This window comes from Chiloscyllium punctatum, chromosome 6 (assembly GCF_047496795.1).
Source record: "Chiloscyllium punctatum isolate Juve2018m chromosome 6, sChiPun1.3, whole genome shotgun sequence".
In the NCBI taxonomy this organism is placed as follows: Eukaryota; Metazoa; Chordata; class Chondrichthyes; order Orectolobiformes; family Hemiscylliidae; genus Chiloscyllium; species Chiloscyllium punctatum.
The window spans coordinates 4,758,791-4,781,906 of record NC_092744.1 but is presented as its reverse complement, the minus strand read 5'-3'; the positions used below and the strand labels follow the sequence as shown (position 1 = coordinate 4,781,906).

The 23,116-nt window shown below is 44.1% G+C and overlaps 1 protein-coding gene across 2 annotated transcripts in view; it reads left to right on the top strand.

Moving 5' to 3' along the window:
* Nucleotides 1–4,562: 4,562 nt before the first annotated feature.
* zbtb38 (zinc finger and BTB domain containing 38) overlaps nucleotides 4,563–23,116 on the top strand; it is a 123,707-nt gene continuing 105,153 nt past the window's right edge. For both annotated transcript variants that reach the window (XM_072571927.1, XM_072571922.1), the window contains exon 1: nucleotides 4,563–5,117. The gene's annotated coding sequence lies outside the window, so the exon portion shown is untranslated. The remainder of the gene's footprint in view (nucleotides 5,118–23,116) is intronic.

Sequence of the window (23,116 nt, the reverse complement as noted above, 5' to 3'; positions counted from 1 at the left end):
ATCCTCAATCTAAACGTGCCGCCTATTTTCTAAGGATCTGTATCCCTTTGATCCCTGTCCATTCATGTGTCTGTCAAGATACAATACACACAGACACTCCTACAAACCCATAACTCATGCAGACACTCCCTCATACACAAGCTCTCTCTCTCATATGCTGACACATTCATACACTCACACCTATCCCTTTACACTCACATTCTCTCACACACACACACATACATACAGTCCTATCCCCCGCGCACGCACACGCACACGCACACACACGTTTGTGGGGTGAACTTGTACTTGCAGAATTACATTTTTATTTTGCTCAAAAACTGCACGAATCCATGTAAGATTCTGTAAATCCCTTTTTTAGATTAGAATCAGTCAGTCCCACACTGGGCATCTCACACCTTCAGTGCATGATCTGGGCCAACATGGCACCCATTGTCACTTGAGAGTATAACTTTAAAAAAGTTCTAGTATTTTCATATGAAAGAACTGAAACCAACATGCTCATTCTAAAAGATGATTCAACAAACAATCCAGGTCTTTTTTAATACATAATTTCAGTTCCATCACACTGTAAACTTATGTTGTAAATTCCGTGTCTTACAATCTTATACTCCATAATCACCTGATGAAGGAGCAGTGCTCAGAAAGCTAGTGCTTCCAAATAAACCTGTTGGACTATAAGCTGGTGTTGTGTGATTTTCACCTTAATTGATGCTATTGTTCCCGCCTCTATCATCTCCACTGGCAACGCGTTCCAGACAACAACCACCCTCTTCATGAAGAACCTTCCATGCATATCTCCCCTAAACCTTCCCCTCTGACCTTGAACTCGTGACCCCTAGTACTCAAGTTCCCCCGGTCTGGGAAAAATCTCCTTGCTATCCACCCTGTCTACACCTCTCATAATTTTGTAGACCTCAATCAGGTCCCCCCTCAACCTCTGTCTTTCTAATGAAAATAATCCTAATCTACTCAACCTCTCCTCATAGCTAGTGCCCTCCATACCAGGCAACTTCCTGGTGAACCTCCTCTGCACCTTCTCCAAAGCATCCACATCCTTTTGGTAAGGGCGGCACGGTGGCACAGTGGTTAGCACTGCTGCCTCACAGCACCTGAGACCCAGGTTCAATTCCCGCCTCAGGCGACTGACTGTGTGGAGTTTGCACGTTCTCCCCGTGTCTGCGTGGGTTTCCTCCGGGTGCTCCGGTTTCCTCCCACAGTCCAAAGATGTGCAGGCCAGGTGAATTGGCCATGCTAAATTGCCCATAGTGTTAGGTAAGGGGTAAATGTAGCTGTAGGGGTATGGGTGGGTTACGCTTCGGCGGGGCGGTGTGGACTTGTTGGGCCGAAGGGCCTGTTTCCACACTGTAAGTAATCTAATCTAATCTAATCTAATCACAGAACCGTACGCAGTATTCCAAATGTAGCTGAACCAAAGTCTTAAACAACTGTAATGTGACCTGTCAACTCTTTTACTCAATATCCCATCTGATGAAGGAAAGCATACCGTATGCCTTCTTGACCAGTCTACTGACCTGTGTTGCCACCTTCAGGGAACAATGAACTTGAACAATAATCTCGCAAGGAGTTAAGAGATACGGGGAGAGCGCAATCAATGGGCTGAATGGCCTTACTTCCACTCCTATGTCTAATGGTCTTAACACCCAGATTTCTCTGTATGTCAATTTTCCCCAAGACTTTTCCATTTACTGTATGAATTGCGTTGTCCAAAAAGCATCACCTTGCATTTACCTGAATTGAACTCTATCTGCCATTTCTCAGCCCAACTCTCCAATCTATCTATATTCTGCTGTGTTCTCTGACAGTCCCCTTCACTATCTGCTACTCCACCAATCTTAGTGTCACCTGCAAACTTGCTAATCAGATCAGCTACACCTTTCTCCAAATCATCTATGTATATCATAAACAACAGTTGTCCCAGCACAGATTCCTGTGGCTCACTACTGGTCACAGGTCTCCATTTTGAGAGGCTCCCTTCTATTACTACTCTCTGCCTCCTGTTTCCCAGCCAGTTCCCTATCCATCTAGCTAGAACACCCTGGACCCCGTGCGACTTCACCTTCATCAGCCTACCATAGGGAACCTTATCAAATGTCTTACTGAAGTCCATGTCTATGATATCTACATCCCTTTCCTCAAAATCAACTTTGTCACCTCTTCAAATAGATCTCATAGGTTTGTAAGTCTTGACCTTCTCTGAACAAAACCACAAGCCCATTACTGATAAGCCCATTTTCTTCCAAATGGGTTTATATCCTATCCCTTAGTATCTTCTCCAGTAGCTTCCCTACCCTGACGTCAGGCTCACAGGTCTGTAATTACTTGGATTATCCCTGTTACTCTTCTTAAGCAAGGGAACAACAGGTTTTATTGGAAGCACTAGCTTTCAGAGTGCTGCTCCTTCATCAGGTGGCTGTGGAGCAGAATCATAAGACACAGAATCTATAGCAAAATATTACAGTGTTATGCAACTCAAATGATATATTGAACAAACCTAGATTGTTGTTAAGTCTTTCATCTTTTAGAATGTGTTCCAGGTTTCAATTCAGGAATACAGAATTTATAAAAATTCTGGGATTTATGTGTCTTATGATCCTGTTCTACATGAAGGAGTGATGCTCCGAAAGCTAGTGCTTCCAAGTAAACCTGTTGGACTATAACCTGGTGTCGTGGGCATTCGAACTTTGTCCACCTCAGTCCAACACCGGCACCTTCACATCATGTTCTAAATAAAGCCCATCTGTCTGTACATGGTTTGTATCCTTTACTTCCTGCATGTTCATGTGTCTATGTGCTACTTAAACATTCTTCCACCTTGCTCTCCTCAAAGGCCAAAACCATGACCAAATCTTTGTTCACTCCTCCCTATCTTTCAGTTTTCTTTTAACTCCTTGAAGAACCTCTTTAAAGCATTTTTCTATGTTACAGGTAAAAATGGGTTTGTCCTTCTCTATTGCCCAGCGTCTTTTTCTTGTGCACATCTTATTAAAGCTCTAGACTAGTTTCACTTCTGTGACAATCTTTAAAAATGAATGATTTAAATTTCCTGTGTCCTTTAAACTTGCAATGATGGAAAGCTATTCCTATGATAGGCCACTTGGTGGAGTGTTAAGTTTGGAGCCTTTTTTTTAATGTGGCTCCAATTCATGCACCGAGAAGCTCAACAACAGGGTGCGGTGGCTTGAGAGAGATCAAACTCTCTTGGTTCACCCCTTCGCTTGTTGGGGACAAGATTTCCAACAGAAGAGGGCAAGAGAGATTCACAAACAGGAGAACTAGAGCAAATACCTGGTCTGAAATGTTTGTTTATATTCCTTAGAGCTACAACTTAATATCGGTTACTTATTAGACAATGGTAGGCCTAATGTCCAAGTTGCAAAGGATATTGATTGATTGTGTCTCTTTCTCTCTCTCTCTCTCTGCAAATTGTTGTACATGTTTTTAAAATGGAATAAGTGCTATCCAATATTTGGAGGATTAATGCTAAAACAACTCTATTGTGATGTTTTTTTCTCTGCATCAAGTATTCCTCCTCATTCTTGGCTTTTCATTTGCTAGAGTATTGCCCCGCTACCAAACAGGGGTCGTACTCAGTGTCTGTCCCCGTCTTCCCACATTGCATAGTAATTCAGGCATTCTCTCTCTCTCTCTCTGTCTCTCCCTCCCCTCTCTCTCTCTCTCCCTCCCCTCTATCTGTCTCTCTCTCTCTCTCCCTCCCCTCTCTCTCTCTCTCCCTCCCCTCTCTCTCTCTCTCTCTCCCTCCCCTCTCTCTCTCTCTCTCCCTCCCCTCTCTCTCTCTCTCTCCCTCCCCTCTCTCTCTCTCTCTCCCTCCCCTCTCTCTCTCTCTCTCCCTCCCCTCTCTCTCTCTCTCTCCCTCCCCTCTCTCTCTCTCTCTCCCTCCCCTCTCTCTCTCTCTCTCCCTCCCCTCTCTCTGTCTCTCTCTCTCTCTCCCTCCCCTCTCTCTGTCTCTCTCTCTCTCCCTCCCCTCTCTCTCTCTCTCCCTCCCCTCTCTCTCTCTCTCTCTCCCTCCCCTCTCTCTCTCTCTCTCCCTCCCCTCTCTCTCTCTCTCCCTCCCCTCTATCTGTCTCTCTCTCTCTCTCCCTCCCCTCTCTCTGTCTCTCTCTCTGTCTCTCCCTCCCCTCTCTCTCTCTCTCCCTCCCCTCTCTCTCTCTCTCCCTCCCCTCTATCTGTCTCTCTCTCTCTCTCCCTCCCCTCTCTCCTCTCTCTCTCCCTCCCCTCTCTCCTCTCTCTCTCCCTCCCCTCTCTCCTCTCTCTCTCCCTCCCCTCTCTCTCTCTCTCTCTCTCCCTCCCCTCTCTCTCTCTCTCCCTCCCCTCTCTCTCTCTCTCCCTCCCCTCTCTCTCTCTCTCCCTCCCCTCTCTCTCTCTCTCCCTCCCCTCTATCTGTCTCTCTCTCTCTCTCCCTCCCCTCTCTCTCTCTCTCTCCCTCCCCTCTCTCTCTCTCTCTCCCTCCCCTCTCTCCTCTCTCTCTCCCTCCCCTCTCTCTCTCTCTCCCTCCCCTCTCTCTGTCTCTCTCTCTCTCTCCCTCCCCTCTCTCTCTCTCTCTGTCTCTCTCTCTCTCTCTCCCCATTTCTCTTTTACTCCTGATGTCAGCAGCATTTCTGAGCTACTCATTGCTGCTAGTATTAGTTTATGTTGAGTCACAAGCCTGTCCTTGTTTGAAGTCCGTCACCATAATCCCTCGTACTGGGCATTTGTTTTCTTAGCTGCGATATTTTGATTAAAAGCATTTTAAGTTGTTTAACACTATGGCTGGTAGTTTGGAAAAAATTACAACTGCAAATCTTTTCTATTTGCTGACATCATATGTATCCTCCTCCTTTATCAGGAGAGATTTCAAGGACTGTGTGTTGGGCCAAACCTTTCCAGGCACGCACGTAAAGAATGAAGTGTTGTCAGGTTGCTCTTCTTAAGGCCACAAAGGTTCTACTAAGCGGACAACATACAAACGCCAAGAGTGAAGCTTGTGAATTGGGTCCTCAGACCAAACAACAACGAGGGAGAGACTCCAAGTCCTCGAGTCACAGATCTGATCCAAAGCTACCAGACAGGCTGGGTATGGTTTCGTTCATTTTCAGGTAAGAGCTTTCACCTGATCACCTTCTGAGACGAGGGGTGTCTTTATAACTGAGACCAAGTTAATTCTGTATAGTATACAAGCTTAGAGATTTGAGAAAGGAACTTCTTCGCATCACTGCCTCACTGAATAAAATGAGACAACCAACAGTATGGGAATTTTTCAAAGAAGGCAATCATTGATTTTAACCTTTTTTCTACGTGGCCTGTCGGGCTCCATCATTTGTACATCAGTAATCTGCAAAGATTTCAAAGACTTGGGCATTTGTGCCCTTTCTGAGCTCAAAAGACTATTGAGGAAAAAATATATAATTTTTTTTAAAAAAATGTTGTAGTTTTTTTGTGTTTAGTGTTATTTAGCGCCAAACCTAGCAACAGTGTTCAGTGAAGATGGAGGTTGGATGAAGTCAGTGCAGCATCCTGCTTTTAAAACAATGTAAAACAAGTGTGGGTAATTATCCTTTGGTGCTTCTATTAGTCTTTCACCAATAATTAGGAAAATATTGGAATCTGCGAACAGGAACAAGTTTAAAGAAATTGAGTTGGAATAATCCAGTACATAGTGATGTGATGTTTGGAAGATGGATTACTGTTGAGGTACCCACTTTTTATAACCTACATCAATAACCTTAATCTAAAAACAATATGGAAATTAATGGATAACATCAAATTAGGAGGGATATTCAAGAACAGCTGGAAGTTAACAATGGAAGTGTAGAACAAAAGTCGAAATTATTGGAGAAACTCAACCGGTTTGGCAGCATCTGTGGGAGAAACACAGTTAAGATTTTGAGTCTGGTGACTCTTTGTCAGAATTCATCAGGTGTCTGGAAGGATCCACGCTAAATTTACAAATTGCCAGAATCTGTCATACACAATTCAATTCTGACAGAAACAAGACTTTCAACTTTTAGAAAAATGAGACTCATGCTCAACTGTGTTGAATGGATAGGGAACGCTGAAAGATCTGGGAGCGGAGTGGACTTTGTTCTTGGCACATGCAATCATTTGCAGAATAGCAATCAACAAACACAATGAGGTATATCGTCAAAACAGGAAAAAGATTTGGGCTCCTTACCGAAAGGAATATGTGGCTAGCATAGGGGTATGAGACATTAGCCATAGTCTCTATGAATATGAGATTGTATGGGTTTTGGTGTCAAAAAACTGAGTTATGAAGAAGTATGAAAAAATGTAAAACTCGTTATTTGGATTGTAATGGTGTGCAGGGGTATGGGGAAAAGGCAGGAGATTGGCTCTTTGTAATCGAGCTGATGCTGGCACAATGGGCTGAATGGCCTCCTTTTGTGCTGTAATGATTCTGCGTGTGAGAAACGAAGTTCACTGCCAAATAATTTTAGTCCGAGTCAAATTCTGAAGTAGTCTTTATTCATACATTCTTGCAAGTCCGGGTGACCACAAAGTAGGCACACTGATCAGAAGGTTACATTACAATTAATACAGTTCAGTTGAGTCTCTCGGTACTCCCCTTTTACCCCGTTGGTTGCTTTTGCTGTTGCGTGTAGCCTATCACAAGCTCTAGCTTCACACCGCCTCTGTTACATTTCCCACTACTATAAGCCTGTCGCCCCCCTCCATATTTATTTTATGCCTTACTTGGTTATCTTGTTCATACTAACTCCCTATGTGCCTGACAATTGCAATTGTCATGTCAATACATCTGTTTCTACCAGCTGACCACCTCCCTTTTCAGTTAGTTATTTCTTGGTATACCACCCTCATGATTCCGCCTTGCAATTTCTGCAGAAGCAAGATGCAGCTACTTGTAGCTGTTTGTGCAAGCATATTTAGCTTAATATACACCCCCACTCATAATTCAGCCTTGTGATTTTTGCAGAAACAACAATATTTGCAAGCGCATCTCACATGCGGAATTAGCCAAATGAGGAAACTAAATAAACACAAGTAAATCCTAAATAGAACAGCAAAGATTAATCATGAATATTGCTTCAAGTTAAACCATGTCAGCAGGACAAGAGAACACTGGTACACAAATTGGGCAAATTCAGGCTTGTGATCAGGAAACATAGACATTAAAATTTCGAGTAGCCTAATGAGCAGGTTAATGGAAACACAAATGCTGTGTAAGGTGTTAGTTCTGAATGGGATAATCCTAATACCATATCAAAGCTACCCTTGCCCTAGTCCCACATTCCAGTAGAAAATATCACAAGGTCCCAGGAGTCTGGGAAAAATGCCAGTTCCAACAGTGCGGATCTGATCCCCACAACAAGAAGGAATCCCAGAGACCAAGAGAAAAGAAAAGCTTTGGAGAGAATTTAACACTTTAAGACACAATCAGTCAGCAGCGGAACCGTGATTACTGACAGACTGTGGAACCTGTGGAAGTAACAACAGGGCACGCTCAGCAGGCTAAAGGTACAACTTTCCTCAGAAGATGGAAGAAGTGAGATGGGGTTCTGGGTTAGAAAAAGAGTATAGCCGGCCACTGTTGGATAAGGCTGAAGATAGCTGGAACTGAGAAGATGCTTTCCAATAGGCTGATATGTGAATGAAATGATGCCGAGTTATTCCGGTCTGCTAAGAGCTAAAATTGCAGGAAATTGCTGTCTCTACCAAACAGGGACACAACATTCCGGATTGGTCATCTGCACAGGCAGTTCCAAATAAGGCATACACTTGGCACAGAGACCAGTGTTTAAAGAGCCTGAGAAAATCTTGCTTTTTCAGCAGAACTTTGAAGAATGACCCTGCAAGATGTACCCTACATCAGGAAGTGAGAAGACCTCGAAGAGTTGCAACCTGGTCATCTGCCAACTCTCCCGGATAATAACGTTTGGGGTTAGTTATGGAACCTTTTAATCTTTTTATTCATTCACGGGATGAGGGCATCACTGGCTGAGCTAGCATTTATGACCCATACCTGATTACCCTGAGGGCTGTTAAGAGTCAACCACATTGCTGTGGGTTTAGAGTCACATGTAGACCAGACCAGGTCAGGATGGCAGTTTCCTTCCCTAAAGGACATTAGTGACCCTGAGTAGTGAAAGTGAGTAAGCTATCTCTGGTGTAGGGTGACCCCCACATCCGCGGGTCTGGTTACCACTGTTTCAGTTCCCTGCATGTTTACCGCAGCCTGAACGTATTATAGGGAACGTTCCAGAACCAGGGACCAGGAGGCTGCTGGGAAGGTACGCTTCCCACTTAAATGATTGGGTATGCGGTTTCAGCCTTCTGCAGTAAGTCTTGGAACGTATCCCCTACAGGTACGGGGTGGGGGTAGTTAAGAATATTTAAGTACTTAAGGACATTTTAATGAGCTCCGTCTCCACTGTATCTTTGTCTGTGTATGTACTGTTGTCTCTCAGAAATGGGCAATTTGTATACTGAGAAAAAGCCAAGGCCTTTGTGAAGGAATCCCTGTAAAAAGCAACTCAATGCTCCAGAGAAACTGTTAAAGAATTTTCTGAAGGGAGAAGGGAATAATGTCGGCAATAATGTCAGGAAAAATTGTGCAAAACTGAGAAGGCAAAGAACATTTTTTTTTAAATTCTTCTTCTTTTTAATGTTCATCTCAGCTTTGGGCCTGCAGGCTGCACAAAATGAGGCTTCAAGCCGAGGATAAAACCCCCCCCTTAGATCAGAGCTGTAGAATCAGGAAGGCCCCAGGATTTATTGAAATTGAAACCAGTAAATTTGAAAGAAACTTCATGGAAAAAGTCTAGCAGAAAGAAGTAGAAGGAAAACCTGAATATTTAAAATGACCGGGACTCTGTAATTAAACCACAATTTCAGTATTGACTAGAAGAGCACATATGGTCAGGCAGCATCAGAGGAGCAGGAGAGTAGACATTTCGGGCATTAGCCCTTCACCAGGAACGCTCCTCAGATTGTCTTGGTCCTCAGATGCTGCCTGACCTTCTGTGCTTTTCCAGTGCCACATGTTTCAGCTTTGGCATCAACAGTCCTCCCTTTCTCCACAATTTCCGTAGGCATGTTTATAAAGGCCGTAGCTAACATTTTGTTTAAACGCTTGTGCAAACCATTCAGTTGTGTGTTAGAGCACTTCTGGGTATGTAAATGTTTGGTGTGAGTGTGGGAGAAAGTGCTTGGTGTTTTAGATCGAGAGGCTATGATCAGCATTCCCTCTGACTCCTTACTGGGCCTCTGCAGTCTGTGTGGGGCGTGACAGCAAGGTATGTGAATGATGGGTGCATGTGGCTGGTGCTCTGAGATACTGTTTGGTGCTGAGCAGTATGGTGTCCTCTCACATTCAGCACAGCTGATGTCTCCAGGTATCTGCTCTGACTGCCATGTCCAGATTACTTTACTTTATCGTGGAGGGTGGCATGGTGGCTCAGTGGTTAGCACTGCTGTCTCGCAGCGCCGGGGACCCGGGTTCAATTCCAGCCTTGGGCGACTGTTTGTGAGGAGTTTGCACATTCTCTCCCTGTATCTGTGTGGGTTTCCTCCGGGTACTCCAGTTTCCTCCCACAGTCCAACGATGTGCAGGTTAGGTGGATTGGCCATGCTAAATTGCCCATAGTGTGAGGTGAATGAGTCAACACAGCTTTGTGAGGGGCAGGTCATGCCTCAAACCTTTTTATAGAGTTCTTTTGAGGATGTGACTAGAAAGGTTGCTGAGGGTCGAGCTGTGGATGTGGGGTATATGGACTTCAGCAAAGCATTTGACAAGGTTCCCCATGGTAGGCTCATTCAGAAGGTCAGGAGGAATGGGATTCAGGGGAACATAGCTCTCTGGATACAGAATTGGCTGGGCAACAGAAGACAGCGAGTGGTGGTAGAAGGAAAATATTCTGCCTGGAAGTCTGTGGTGAGTGGTGTTCCACAGGGCTCTGTCCTTGGGCCTCTATTGTTTGTAATTTTTATTAATGACTTGGATGAGGGGATTGGAGGATGGGTCAGCAAGTTTGCAGATGACACAAAGGTTGGAGGTGTCATTGACAGTATAGAGGGCTGTTGTAGGCTGCAGTGGGACATTGACAGGATGCAGAGTTGGGCTGAGAGTGGCAGATGGAGTTCAACCTGGATAAATGCGAGGTGATGCATTTTGGAAGGTCGAATTTGAAAGCTGAGTACAGGATTAAGGATCGGATTCTTGGCAGTGTGGAGGAACAGAGGGATCTTGGTGTGCAGGTACATAGATCCCTTAAAATGGCCACCCATGTGGACAGTTAAGAAAGCATATGGTGTTTTGGCTTTTATTAACAGGGGTATTGAGTTTAAGAGTCATGAGATCTTGTTGCAGCTCTATAAAACTTTTGGTTAGACCGCACTTGGAATACTGCGTCCAGTTCTGGTCGCCCTATTATAGGAAAGATGTGGATGCTTTGGAGAGGGTTCAGAGGAGGTTTACCAGGATGCTGCCTGGACTGGAGGGCTTATCTTATGAGGAGAGGTTGACTGAGCTCGGACTTTTTTCATTGGAGAAAAGGAGGAGAAGAGGGGACCTAATTGAGGTATACAACATAGTGAGAGGCAGAGATTGAGTCGATAGCCAGAGACTATTTCCCAAGGCAGAAATGACTAACACGAGGTGTCATAGTTTTAAGCTGGTTGGAGGAAAGTATAGAGGGGATGTCAGAGGTGGGTTCTTTACACAGAGAGTTGTGAGAGCATGGAATGCGTTGCCAGCAGCAGTTGTGGAGGCAGGGTCATTGGGGACGTTTAAGAGACTCCTCGACATATATATGGTCACAGAAATTTGAGGTTGCATACACTAGGATCAGTGGTCGGCACAACATCGTGGGCTGAAGGACCTGTTCTGTGCTGTACTGCTCTATGTTCAGAGGGTCGGTGTGGACTTGTTGGGCCAAACGGCCTGTTTCCACACTGTAGGGAATCTAATCTAATCTTGTGAGTTTGATAAAATGGGAAGTGTTGGGGGGTCAACAAAGCATTTAACAAGCTTTAATCACCATCAATCAGCAACTCACTGCCCATAAGAAATGTAACTTGCCATTTGTGAAAAGACAGTCAGATTCTCCCATGTAAAGTTGGGGGTCACTTGACTTGTCCAGTTTTATCTCCAATCTCACCATGGCCCACATCACTCAGTCCCATGTAAGATCTGTTCTCAAAATCCCAAGAGGACAAACACTACCTTGATCAAGAGAGTGTGTTCACTATATGGTCACTCGAGAGAGGCCCATGACACTGGGAACAAGCAAATACCTAATGCAAAATATCAACCAAGACTCTCTGGCCTAAACAATGATCAGGCATCACTAAGTGATGCTATATTTACAAAACACAAGATCACTTCCAGAAGATGTGATCAACTGAGGCCCATGTCATAAAGGAACATAGCGATAGTGTCCAATAAATGATTTGGAGGTGCTGGTGTTTGAATGGTGTACAAAGTAAAAAAATCACACAACACCAGGATACAGTCCACTAGGTTTATATGGAAGCACTAACTTTCAGAGCACTGCTCCTTCATCAGGTGTAATATAAGATCATAGGGCACAGAATTTAGAGCAAAAGTATATAGTGTGATGTAACTGAAATTTATATATTGAAAATGACCTGGATTGTTTAAGTATCTCATCTTTTAGAATGGGCATGTTGGTTTCAGTTCTTTCTTATGTAAATCCCAGAACTTAAAGTTACATTCTCAGGTGAATTTTAACAATAGGTGCCATGTTGGCCTTGATGGGGTAACCTCACTCCTTCAATGTACTGTGTGAAGCCATCTGTGCCCCAATGGTCATAGAGTCATAGAGATGTACAGCATGGAAACAGACCATTAGGTCCACGCCGACCAGATATCCCAACCCAATCTTGTCCCACCTGCCAGCACCCGGCCCATATCCCTCCAAACCCTTCCTATTCATATACCCATCCAAATGCCTCTTAAATGTTGCAATTGTACCAACCTCCACCACTTTCTCTGGCAGCTCATTCTATACACGTACCACCCTCTGTGTGAAAAAGTTGCCCCATAGGTCTCTTTTATATCTTTCTCCTCTCACCCTAAAGCTATGCCCTCTAGTTCTGGACTCCCCGACCCCAGGGAAAAGACTTTGTCTATTTATCCTATCCATGCCCCTCATGATTTTGTAAACCTCTATAAGGTCACCCCGCAGCCTCCGACGCTCCAGGGAAAACAGCACCAGCCTGTTCAGCCTCTCTCTGTAGCTCAGATCCTCCAACCCTGGCAACATCCTTGTAAATCTTTTCTGATGCCCTTTCAAGTTTCACAACATCTTTGCGATAGGAAGGAGACCAGAATTGCACACAATATTCCAACAGTGGCCTAACCAATATCCTGTACAGCCGCAACATGACCTCCCAACTCCTGTACTCAATACTCTGACCAATAAAGGAAAGCATACCAAACGCCTTCATCACTATCCTATCTACCTGTGACTCCACTTTCAAGGAGATATGAACCTGCACTCCTAGGTCTCTGTTCAGCAACACTCCCTGGGACCTTACCATTAAGTGTATAAGTCCTGCTAAGATTTGCTTTCCCAAAATGCAGCACCTCGCATTTATCTGAATTAAACTCCATCTGCCACTTCTCAGCCCATTGGCCCATCTGGACCAGATCCTGTTGTAATCTGAGGTAACCCTCTTTGCTGACCACTACACCTCCAATTTTGGTGTCATCTGCAAACTTACTAACTGCACCTCTTATGCTCGCATCCAAATCATTTATGTAATTGCGGCACTCCACTGGTCACAGGCCTCCAGTCTGTAAAACAACCCTCCACCACCACCCTCTGTCTTCTACCTTTTGAGCCAGTTCTGTATCCAAATGGCTAGTTCTCCCTGTATTCCATGAGATCTAACCTTGCTAATCAGTCACCCATGGGAAACCTTGTCGAATGCCTTACTGAAGTCCATATAGATCACATCTACTGCTCTGCCCTCATCAATCTTTTTTGTTACTTCTTCAAAACATTCAATCAAGTTTGTGAGACATGATTTCCGACGCACAAAGCCATGTTGACTATCCCTAATCAGTCCTTGCCTTTCCAAATTCTGTCCTTCAGGTACATTCTGTCCCTCAGGATTTCCTCCTACAACTTGTCCACCAGGTCGTAGGTAGATAGAATAGTGAAGAAGGCGTTTGGTCAGACTGTTCTAATCTTAAAAAAAAGGATTTACAGAATCTTACATTGATTCATGCAGTTTTGGAGCAAAATAAAATGTAATTCTGCAAGTAAAAATTCACCCCACAAACTTGTATGGGTGTGCATGGTGGGTATGAGTGTCTGTGAGAGAGAGCATGTATCTCTGAGTATAAAGGAGTATAGGTCTATGAGAGGGTGCATGTGGGAGTGTATGTGTATGGGTCTGTAGGAGAGTGTAGTGCAGTGGGGTCACCTATAATGTGACATGAACCCAAGATCCTGGTTGAGGCCCTCCCTATGTGTACTGAACTTGGCTATCAGCCTCTGCTCGGCCACTTTGCATTATTGCCTGTCCTGAAGTCCACCTTGGAGGATGGTCACTCGAAGGTCTGAGGTCGAACTTTTTCATAACATGCTCAACAAGTTCCAACCAGTTCAAAAACTATTTCCCTTCACCACATTCCTGCTGACTCTGCCCAATCAGATCATTATTATCCAAGGGTCCATTTATCCCCTCCTTTAGATTGGATTCCAGACATTTCCCCAGTACTGACTTAAGGTTAATAGTTGTGCAGTTCCCCATTTTTTCTCATTCCCTTTCAATGATGAAGTAACATTTGTTATCTTCCAAACTGCAGGAACCATTGCAGCCTCTCTAGAATTTTGAAAGAGTACTTTGTGTTGGTATTCACCCAGAAGAAAGATGTGGAGGATAGTGAGATGTGGGTGAAGCATGAGCATTTTGAAGTTAAGAAAGAAGTGGTATTGGGTATGAGAAGAGCATTAAGATGGATAAGGTCCCTGGGCCCTATGGTATCTACCCCAGATTACTGAGAGAAACAAGGGAGGAGATCACTGGGGCCTTGACCAAGATCTTTGCATTTGCTACTGTAGAGGTCCTGGAGGGCTGGTGAGTAGCTAATGTTGCTCCTCTGTTAGAGAAGGGAAATAGGGACAATCCGGGAAACTACAGACTGGTGAGTCTCACATCGGTGGTTGGGAAGTTATTGGAGACAATCCTTAGGAGATAGGATTTACGTGCATTTGAGTCAGCGTAGCTTTGTGTAGGGCAGATCATGTCTTACTACCTTTATTGAATTTTTCGAGGAGGTGACTGAGATCATTGAGGAAAGGGCAGCGAATGTTGCCTACATGGATTTTAGTGAAGCTTTTGACAAAGTCCTTCATGGTAGGCTCATCCGGAAGATTAAGATGCATGGAATCCACAGTGACTTGGCCGTGTAAATTCAGAACTGGCTTACTTATATAACAAAGAGACTAGTGGTGGAAAGGTGTTTCTCTGGCTGGGGATCCAGTGGTGTTCCTCAGGGATCCGTATGGGGGCCTCTGCTGTTTGATATATAGAAGTGACTTGGATAAAAATCATAGATGGTTGAGTTAGTGAGTCAGCAGATGATGCAAAGATTAGTGGAGTTATGGATGGTGTGGAAGATTGTCAAAGGATACAATGCGATCTGAATCAGTTGCAGATATGAATGGAGAGATGGTAGATGGAGTTTAATCCAGGTGGGAGATGCTGCAATTTGGGAGATCAATTGTTAAGGAAAAGTATATAGTTACTGACAGGACCGTGAACAGCACTGTGTACAGAGGGATCTTTGGGTTCAAGTTCATAGCTCCCTGTAAGTGGATACGCAAGTAGATAGGGTGGTAAAGAAGGCATATGGCATACTCGCCTTTATTGGTCGGGGAACTAGTACAAGAATCAGGATGTCATGTTGCAGCTTTATAAAAATTTGGTTTGGCCAAATTCCATTCCAGTTGCCACATTATCGGAATGATATAGGGGTCTTGAAGATGGTGCAGAAGAGGTTTATCAGGATGCTATCTGAATTAGAGGGTATGAGCTATAAGGAAAGGCTAGACAAACTCAGAATGTTTTCTCTGGAGCAGTGGAGGCAGAGGGGAGACTTGATAGAAGTCTGTAAAATTGAGAGGTGTAGATTGGGTTGACAGTCAGAATCTTTTCTCCCCCCCCCCACCCCCTGCCGAGTTGAAAAGTCTAATACTCAGGGTATCCATTTAAGGTGAGAGAGGAGGTTTTTTGACAGAGAGAGTGGTGGGAGTCTGGGGTGTTGGTGAAGGTAGATATGACTGGAGCATTTAAGGAAGTTTTAGATAAGCACATGAATCTGCAGGGAATGGAGGGGTATGGACCAAGGGCAGGCAGAAGGATTAGGTTAATTTGACTTTGTTTGACACAACATCATGGGCCAAAGGGCCTGTTCCTGTGCAGTACAGTTCCACACTCAATGATCACTAATACATCCAGTTTCTTTCAGCATTATTGAATGGAACATTTCCGGTCTTGGGGGTTACTCAATCTGCAGTCCAGTTTCTTACACAACCTTCTTACGAACGCTTCTTTCAAATCTTTGGTTTTTCTTCTGTCTAGTGTCTGCTCTTGGATGTGTGATTCTGAGATTTATTGCTGCATCTTCAATGAAGAGAGACAAAGGCATCATTTAGCTTCTCTGGTATTTCTCTACTCCCCCGCTGCAAACTTGTCTGAACCACATTCTTCATGGTCAAACATTTCCTTCATATCAAAGGCTTTTTTTTCTTTCTCATTAATTTATATACATTGTATTTTTCTTTTTTCATATCAATTTTCTTGGTCCAACTTTGTATTTACAAATGCTGCTTCCAATTTTCAGGCTTATTATTCCTGGCAACTTTATAGGTTTTGTTTTCTTTAAATTTTATACAGTCCTTAACTGGATTTATTAATCTAGGTTGACTGACCTTTTGAGTTTTTGTACATGAGGGAATACATAGTTGCTATAAAATACACAGTTCTTTAAAGACTAACTTGCCTGTGTACAGTCATTTCTTCGATAGCGTGATAGTTATGTTTCTCTGTGACCTTGCATGATACCATACTTACACAATACAAATAACACTTAGTGTTGGTGATGCGATCACACTATAGCCAACACACATTTTAAAAGTTTGCATTTTAGAAATGGCGTCCTCTACTCATCAGCCAGTAGCAGTGGTGGACTCTCCCTCTTTATGGTCATTCAAGCGGGCATTGGACAAGCATATGGAGGTTATTGGGCTAGTGTAGGTTAGGTGGGCTTCGGTCGGCGCAACATCGAGGGCCGAAGGGCCTGTACTGCGCTGTATTTTTCTATGTTCTATCAGTGCAATGACTAAACACTGTAAACCCGTGTTTTTATAGCAAAACAACCTGGTACCATCATATCTTTGAATGTGTTTTGACAATCCAACACAACCAATTTGTCCCTCAAGCCTATGCAATTTCCTTTGTTCAAATTTAAACCCTTGAGCTGAGATGGAAATGCCCCACTTTCAAATATGATGGCTTCATTAAATGCAGTCAACACGGCTTTGTGAGGGGCACGTCATGCCTCACAAACCTTATCAAGTTCTTTGAGGGTGTGACTAGAAAAGTTGATGAGGGTTGAGCCGTGAATGTGGTGAATATGGACTTCAGCAAGGCATTTGATAAGGTTCCCCATGGTAGGTTCATTCAGAAGGTCAGGAGGAATGGGATACAGGGGAACATAGCTGTCTGGATACAGAATTGGCTGGCTAACAGAAGACAGCGAGTGGTAGTAGAAGACAAATTCTGGATTGGTGGTGCTGGAAGAGCACAGCAATTCAGGCAGCATCCGAGGAGCAGTAGAAGGAAAATGATGAGTGGTGTTCCACAGGGCTCTGTCCTTGGGCCTCTACTCTTTGTAATTTTTATTAATGACTTGGATGAGCGGATTGAAGGATGGGTCAGCAAGTTTGCAGACGACACAAAGGTTGGAGGTGTTGTTGACAGTATAGAGGGCTGTTGTAGGCTGCAGCGGGACATTGACAGGATGCAGAGATGGGCTGAGAGGTGGCAGTTGGAGTTCAACCTCGATAAATGCGAGGTGATGCATTTGGAAGGTCGAATTTGAAAGCTGAGTACAGGATTAAGGATAGGATTCTTGGCAGTGTGGAGGAACAGAGGGATCTTGGTGTGCAGGTACATCCCTTAAAATGGCCACCCAAGTGGACAGTGTTGTTAAGAAAGCATATGGTGTTTTGGCTTTCATTAACAGGGGTATTGAGTTTAAGAGTCGTGAGATCTTGTTGCAGCTCTATAAAACTTTGGTTAGACCGCACTTGGAATACTGCGTCCAGTTTTGGTCGCCCTATTATAGGAAAGATGTGGATGCTTTGGAGAGGGTTCAGAGGAGGTTTACCAGGATGCTGCCTGGACTGGAGGGCTTATCTTATGAAGAGAGGGTGACTGAGCTTGGACTTTTTTTCATTGGAGAAAAGGAGGAGGAGAGGGGACCTAATTGAGGTATACAACATAATGAGAGGCATAGATAGTCTCTGGCTATCGACTCTATTTCCCAGGGCAGAAATAGCTAACATGAGGAGTCATAGTTTTAAGCTGGTTGGAGGAAAGTGTAGAGGGAATGTCAGAGGTGGGTTCTTTACACAAAGTTATGAGAGCATGGAATGCGTTGCCAGCAGCAGTTGTGGAAGCAAGGTCATTGGGGACATTTTAAGAGACTGCTGGGCATGCATATGGTCACAGAAATTTGAGGGTGCATACATGAGGATCAATGGTTGGCACAACATTATGGGCTGAAGGGCCTGTTCTGTGCTGTACTGTTCTATGTTCTATGTAAATCTATCAATTTATGGGAATTCATCCATAAACCTTTAAAAGATTACTAATTACCCCTCTGTTATATAACACTTACTGTACAATAGCCTGCTCTCTAGTCTGTGTGTCATTTGCGGAGTGGCAATAGAATTTACTATTTGTGGTGGAGGGAATCAACATTCAAGATGTTAGTTAGGGTGCCAGTTAAGCAGCTGCTTTGTCCTGGATGGTGTCGAGCTGCACCCAGGTGGGATGTCATGAAGTTGTACAGGACACTGGTGAGGCTACCCTGGGAATACTGTGTACAGTTCTGGTCTCCCTGTTAGAGAAGGATGTTATTAAATTGCAGGGAGTTCAGAAAAGATTTACAAAGATGTTTCTGGGATTGGAGAATTTGACTTACAGAGAGAGGCTGGGACTTTTTTCCCTGGAACATCGGAGACTGATGAATGACTTTATAAAGGTTTATAAAATCATACGAGGCACAGACAAGGTCAATAACAAAGGTCTTTTCCCTTGAACAGGAGAGTTCAAAGCTATAGGTGAGAGAAGAAAAACTTGAAAGGGACCTGAGGGGTATTTTTTTTTCAGAGGGTGGTTCGTATGTGGAATATACTGCCAGCAGAAGTGATAGATGCAAGTCCAGTTGAATTTAAAAGAAATTTGAACAGTTAGATGAATAGGAAAGGTTTAGAGGGATACGGGTCAAATGCAGACAAGTGAGACTGATTTAGTTCAAGAAACTTGGTCAGTATTAATAGTTTGGATCACATAGTTTGTTTCCAAGCTGTGTGACTTTATGACTCTCTCTCTCTCTCTCTCTCTCTCTCTCTCTCTCTCTCTCTCTCTCTCTGACTCTGTGGGGAGTATTCCATCACATTTCTGACTTGTGCCTTGTAGATGATGGTCCAGTTGGGAAAAGTTGAGAAGTGAGTTGTTTTCCACAGAATTCCCAGCCTCTCAACTGCCCTTATAGCCACAGTACTTATATGGCTGATTAATGGTCACTCCAAGGATATTGGGGAATCCAGCTACTATAATGTAATTGCCAATGGTTGTATCCAGTCTTAGTGCAAGTTATTGTAAAGTGTTTGGAAAGGAAGGACTAATTGGGGATAGTCAACTTGACTTTGTGCGTTGGAAATCATGTCTCACTAACTTGATTAAGTTTTTTGACAAAGTAACAAAGACGATTGAGGGCAGAGCAGTGGGTGTGATCTATATGGACTTCTATAAGATGTTCGACAAGGGGCCTCCTGGTAGACTGGTTAGCAAGGTTAGATCACATGGAATATAGAGAGAACTAGCCATTTGGATACAGAACTGGCTCGAAGGTAGAAGACAGAGGGTGGTGATGGAGGGTTGCTTTTCAGACTGGAGGCCTGTGATCAGCAGAGTGCTGGTTGCGAATCTTATCAGATCGAATGGATCGGTTGGAGAGACTGTTAGAAGCGATGAGGGATTTGCAACAGTATGTGATGGATGACAGTTATAGGAAGGGGGGAAAGTCTCCGATACAGTCACATAGATGGGTTAACTCCAGGAAAGGTAAGAGAGGTAGGCGCCTAGTGCAGGAGACTTCTGTGGCTATCCCCATTTCAAACAGATATGCTGTTTTGGAAAATGTAGGGGGTGATGAATTCTCCGGGAAATATAGCACGAACAGCCAAGTTTCTGGTATTGAGACTGGCTCTAATGCAACAAGGGGTACGTCGGGTTCCAAGAGATCAATTGTGTTAGGGGATTCTGTAGTCCGAGGAACAGACAGACGTTTCTGTGGCCAGCAGAGAAAAATCAGAATGGAGTGTTGCTTCCCTGGTGCCAGGATCAAGGATGTCTCAGAGAGGGTGCAGAATGTTCTCATGGGGGAGAGGGGCCAACAGGAGGTTATTGTCCACATTGGAACCAACGACATTGGAAGGGAAAAGATTGAGATTCTGAAGGGTGATTATAGACAGTTAGGCAGGAATTTAAAAAGAAGGTCCTCGAGAATGAATACAATCCCAAGTTCCTCAGCCGTTCCTCATATATGGAATACTCCCGGTGCTATGAGCTGTTGAGGGCAGGAATAGGAGGATAGAGCAGATGAATGCATGGCTGAGGAGCTGGTGTATGGGGGAAAGATTCACATTTTTGGATCATTGGAATCTCTTTTGGGGTAGAAGAAGAACAGATTGCACCTAAGTTGGAAGGGGACTAATATACTGGCTAGAACTGCTTGGGAGGATTTAAACTAGTAAGGTGGGGGGGTGGGACCAAGGGAGATAGATCTATCTGAGGCGGGTACAGCTGATAACAGAAGTGAGTCAAACAGTCAGGGCAGGCAGGGACAAGGTAGGACTAATAAATTAAACTGCATTTATTTCAATACAAGGGGCCTAACAGGGAAGGCAGATGAACTCAGGGCATGGTTAGGAACATGGGACTGGGATACCATAGCAATGACAGAAACGTGGCTCAGGGATGGGCAGGACTGGCAGCTTAATGATCCAGGATACAAATGCAACAGGAAGAATAGAAAGGGAGGCAAGAGAGGAGGGGGAGTGGCATTCTTGATCAGCTGTGCTGAGGGAGGATATTCCTGGAAATACATCCAGAGACGTTATTTGGGTGGAACTGAGAAATAAGAAGGGGATGATCACCTTATTGGGATTGCTTTACAGAGCTCCTAATAGTCAGAGGGAAATTGAGAAACAAACTTGTAAGGAGATCTCCTCTATCTGTAAGAATAATAGAGTGGTTATGGTAGGGGATTTCAATTTTCCAAGCTAGACTGGGACAATAAGACCATAAGACATTAGGAGTGGAAGTAAGGCCATTCGGCCCATCGAGTCCACTCCGCCATTCAATCATGGCTGCTGGGCACTTCAACTCCACTTACCCGCATTCTCCCCATAGCCCTTAATTCCCCGAGACAACAAGAATCTATCAATCTCTGCCTTGAAGACATTTAGCTCCCGGCCTCCACTGCACTCTGCGGCAATGAACTCCACAGGCCCACCACTCTCTGGCTGAAGAAATGTCTCCGCATTTCTGTTCTGAATTTACCCCCTCTAATTCTAAGGCTGTGTCCACGGGTCCTAGTCTCCTCACCTAACGGAAACAATTTCCTAGCGTCCACCCTTTCCAAGCCATGTATTATCTTGTACGTCTCTATTAAGTCTCCCCTTAATCTTCTAAACTCCAATGAATACAATCCCAAGATCCTCAGGCGTTCCTCATATGTTAGACCTACCATTCCAGGGATCATCCATGTGAATCTCCGCTGGACACGTTCCAGTGCCAGTATGTCCTTCCTGAGGTGTGGGGACCAAAACTGGACACAGTACTCCAAATGGGGCCTAACCAGAGCTTTATAAAGTCTCAGTAGCACAATGGTGCTTTTATATTCCAACCCTCTTGAGATAAGTGACAACACTGCATTCGCTTTCTTAATCACGGACTCAACCTGCATGTTGACCTTTAGAGAATCCTCGACTAGCACTCCCAGATCCCTTTGTACTTTGGCTTTACGAATTTTCTCACCGTTTAGAAAGTAGTCTGTGCTTTTATTCTTTTTGCCAAAGTGCAAGACCTCGCATTTGTTCACGTTGAATTCCATCAGCCATTTCCTGGACCACTCTCCCAAACTGTCTAGATCCTTCTGCAGCCTCCCCACTTCCTCAGTACTACCTGCCTGTCCACCTATCTTTGTATCATCAGCAAACTTCGCTAGAATGCCCCCAGTCCCTTCATCCAGATAATTAATATATAATGCGAACAGCTGTGGCCCCAACACTGAACCCTGCGGGACACCGCTCGTCACCGGCTGCCATTCTGAAAAAGAACCTTTTATCCCATCTCTCTGCCTTCTGTCAGACAGCCAATCCTCAATCCATCCCAGTAGCTCACCTTGAACACCATGGGCCCTCACCTTGCTCAGCAGCCTCCCATGTGACACCTTATCAAAGGCCTTTTGGAAGTCGAGATAGACCACATCCACTGGGTTTCCCTGGTCTAACCTGCTTGTCACCTCTTCAAAGAATACCAACAGGTTTGTCAGGCATGACCTCCCCTTACTAAATCCATGTTGACTTGTTCTAATCAGACTCTGCTCTTCTAAGAATTTCGAAACCTCATCCTTAATGATGGATTCTAGAATTTTACCAACAACCGAGGTTAGGCTAATTGGCCTATAATTTTCCATCTTTTGTCTTGAACAATGGGGTTACAACAGCGATCTTCCAATCATCCGGGACTTTCCGTGACTCCAGTGACTCTTGAAAGATCTCAACCAATGCCTCCGTTATTTCCTCAGCCATCTCTCTCAGAACTCTAGGATGTATCCCATCGGGGCCAGGAGATTTATCAATTTTAAGACTTTTTAGCTTTTCTAGCACTATCTCTTTTGTAATGACAACCATACTCAACTCAGCCTCCTGACTCCCTTTAATTGTTGGGATATTATTCCTGTCTTCCACTGTGAAAACTGACGCAAAGTACTTGTTAAGTTCTCCTGCTATTTCCTTATCTCCCATCACGAGGCTTCCAGCATCAGTTTGAAGTGGCCCAATGTCTACTTTTGTCTGTCGTTTGTTTCTTATGTATTGAAAGAAACTTTTACTATCGTTTCTAATATTACTGGCTAGCCTACCTTCATATTTGATCCTCTCCTTTCTTATTACTCTCTTTGTTATCCTCTGTTTGTTTTTGTAGCCTTCCCAATCTTCCGATTTCCCACTGCTCTTGGCCACTTTATAGGATTTCTCTTTTTCTTTAATACATTTCCTGACTTCCTTTGTCATCCATGGCTGTCTAATCCCTCCCCGGATAATCTTTCTTTTCTTGGGGATGAACCTCTGTACAGTGTCCTCAATTATACCCACAAACTCCTGCCATTTTTGCTCTACCGTCTTCCCCGCAAACCTCTGCTTCCAGTCTATTTTTGTCAGTTCCTCTCTCATGCCCTCATAATTACCTTTTATTTAACTGTAACACCATTACATCCGATTTTGCCTTCTCTCTTTCAAACTCCAGACTGCACTCTACCATATTATGATCGCTGCTTCCTAAGGGTTCCCTTACTTTAAGATCTTTTATAAAGTCTGGTTCATTGCAAAGCACTAGGTCCAGAATAGCCTGCTCCCTTGTGGGCTCCATGACAAGCTGTTCCAAAAAGCCATCCTGTAAGCATTCCATGAATTCCCTTTCTTTGGATCCACTGGCAACATTATTTACCCAGTCCACCTGCATATTGAAGTCCCCCATGATCACCGTGACCTTGCCTTTCTGACAT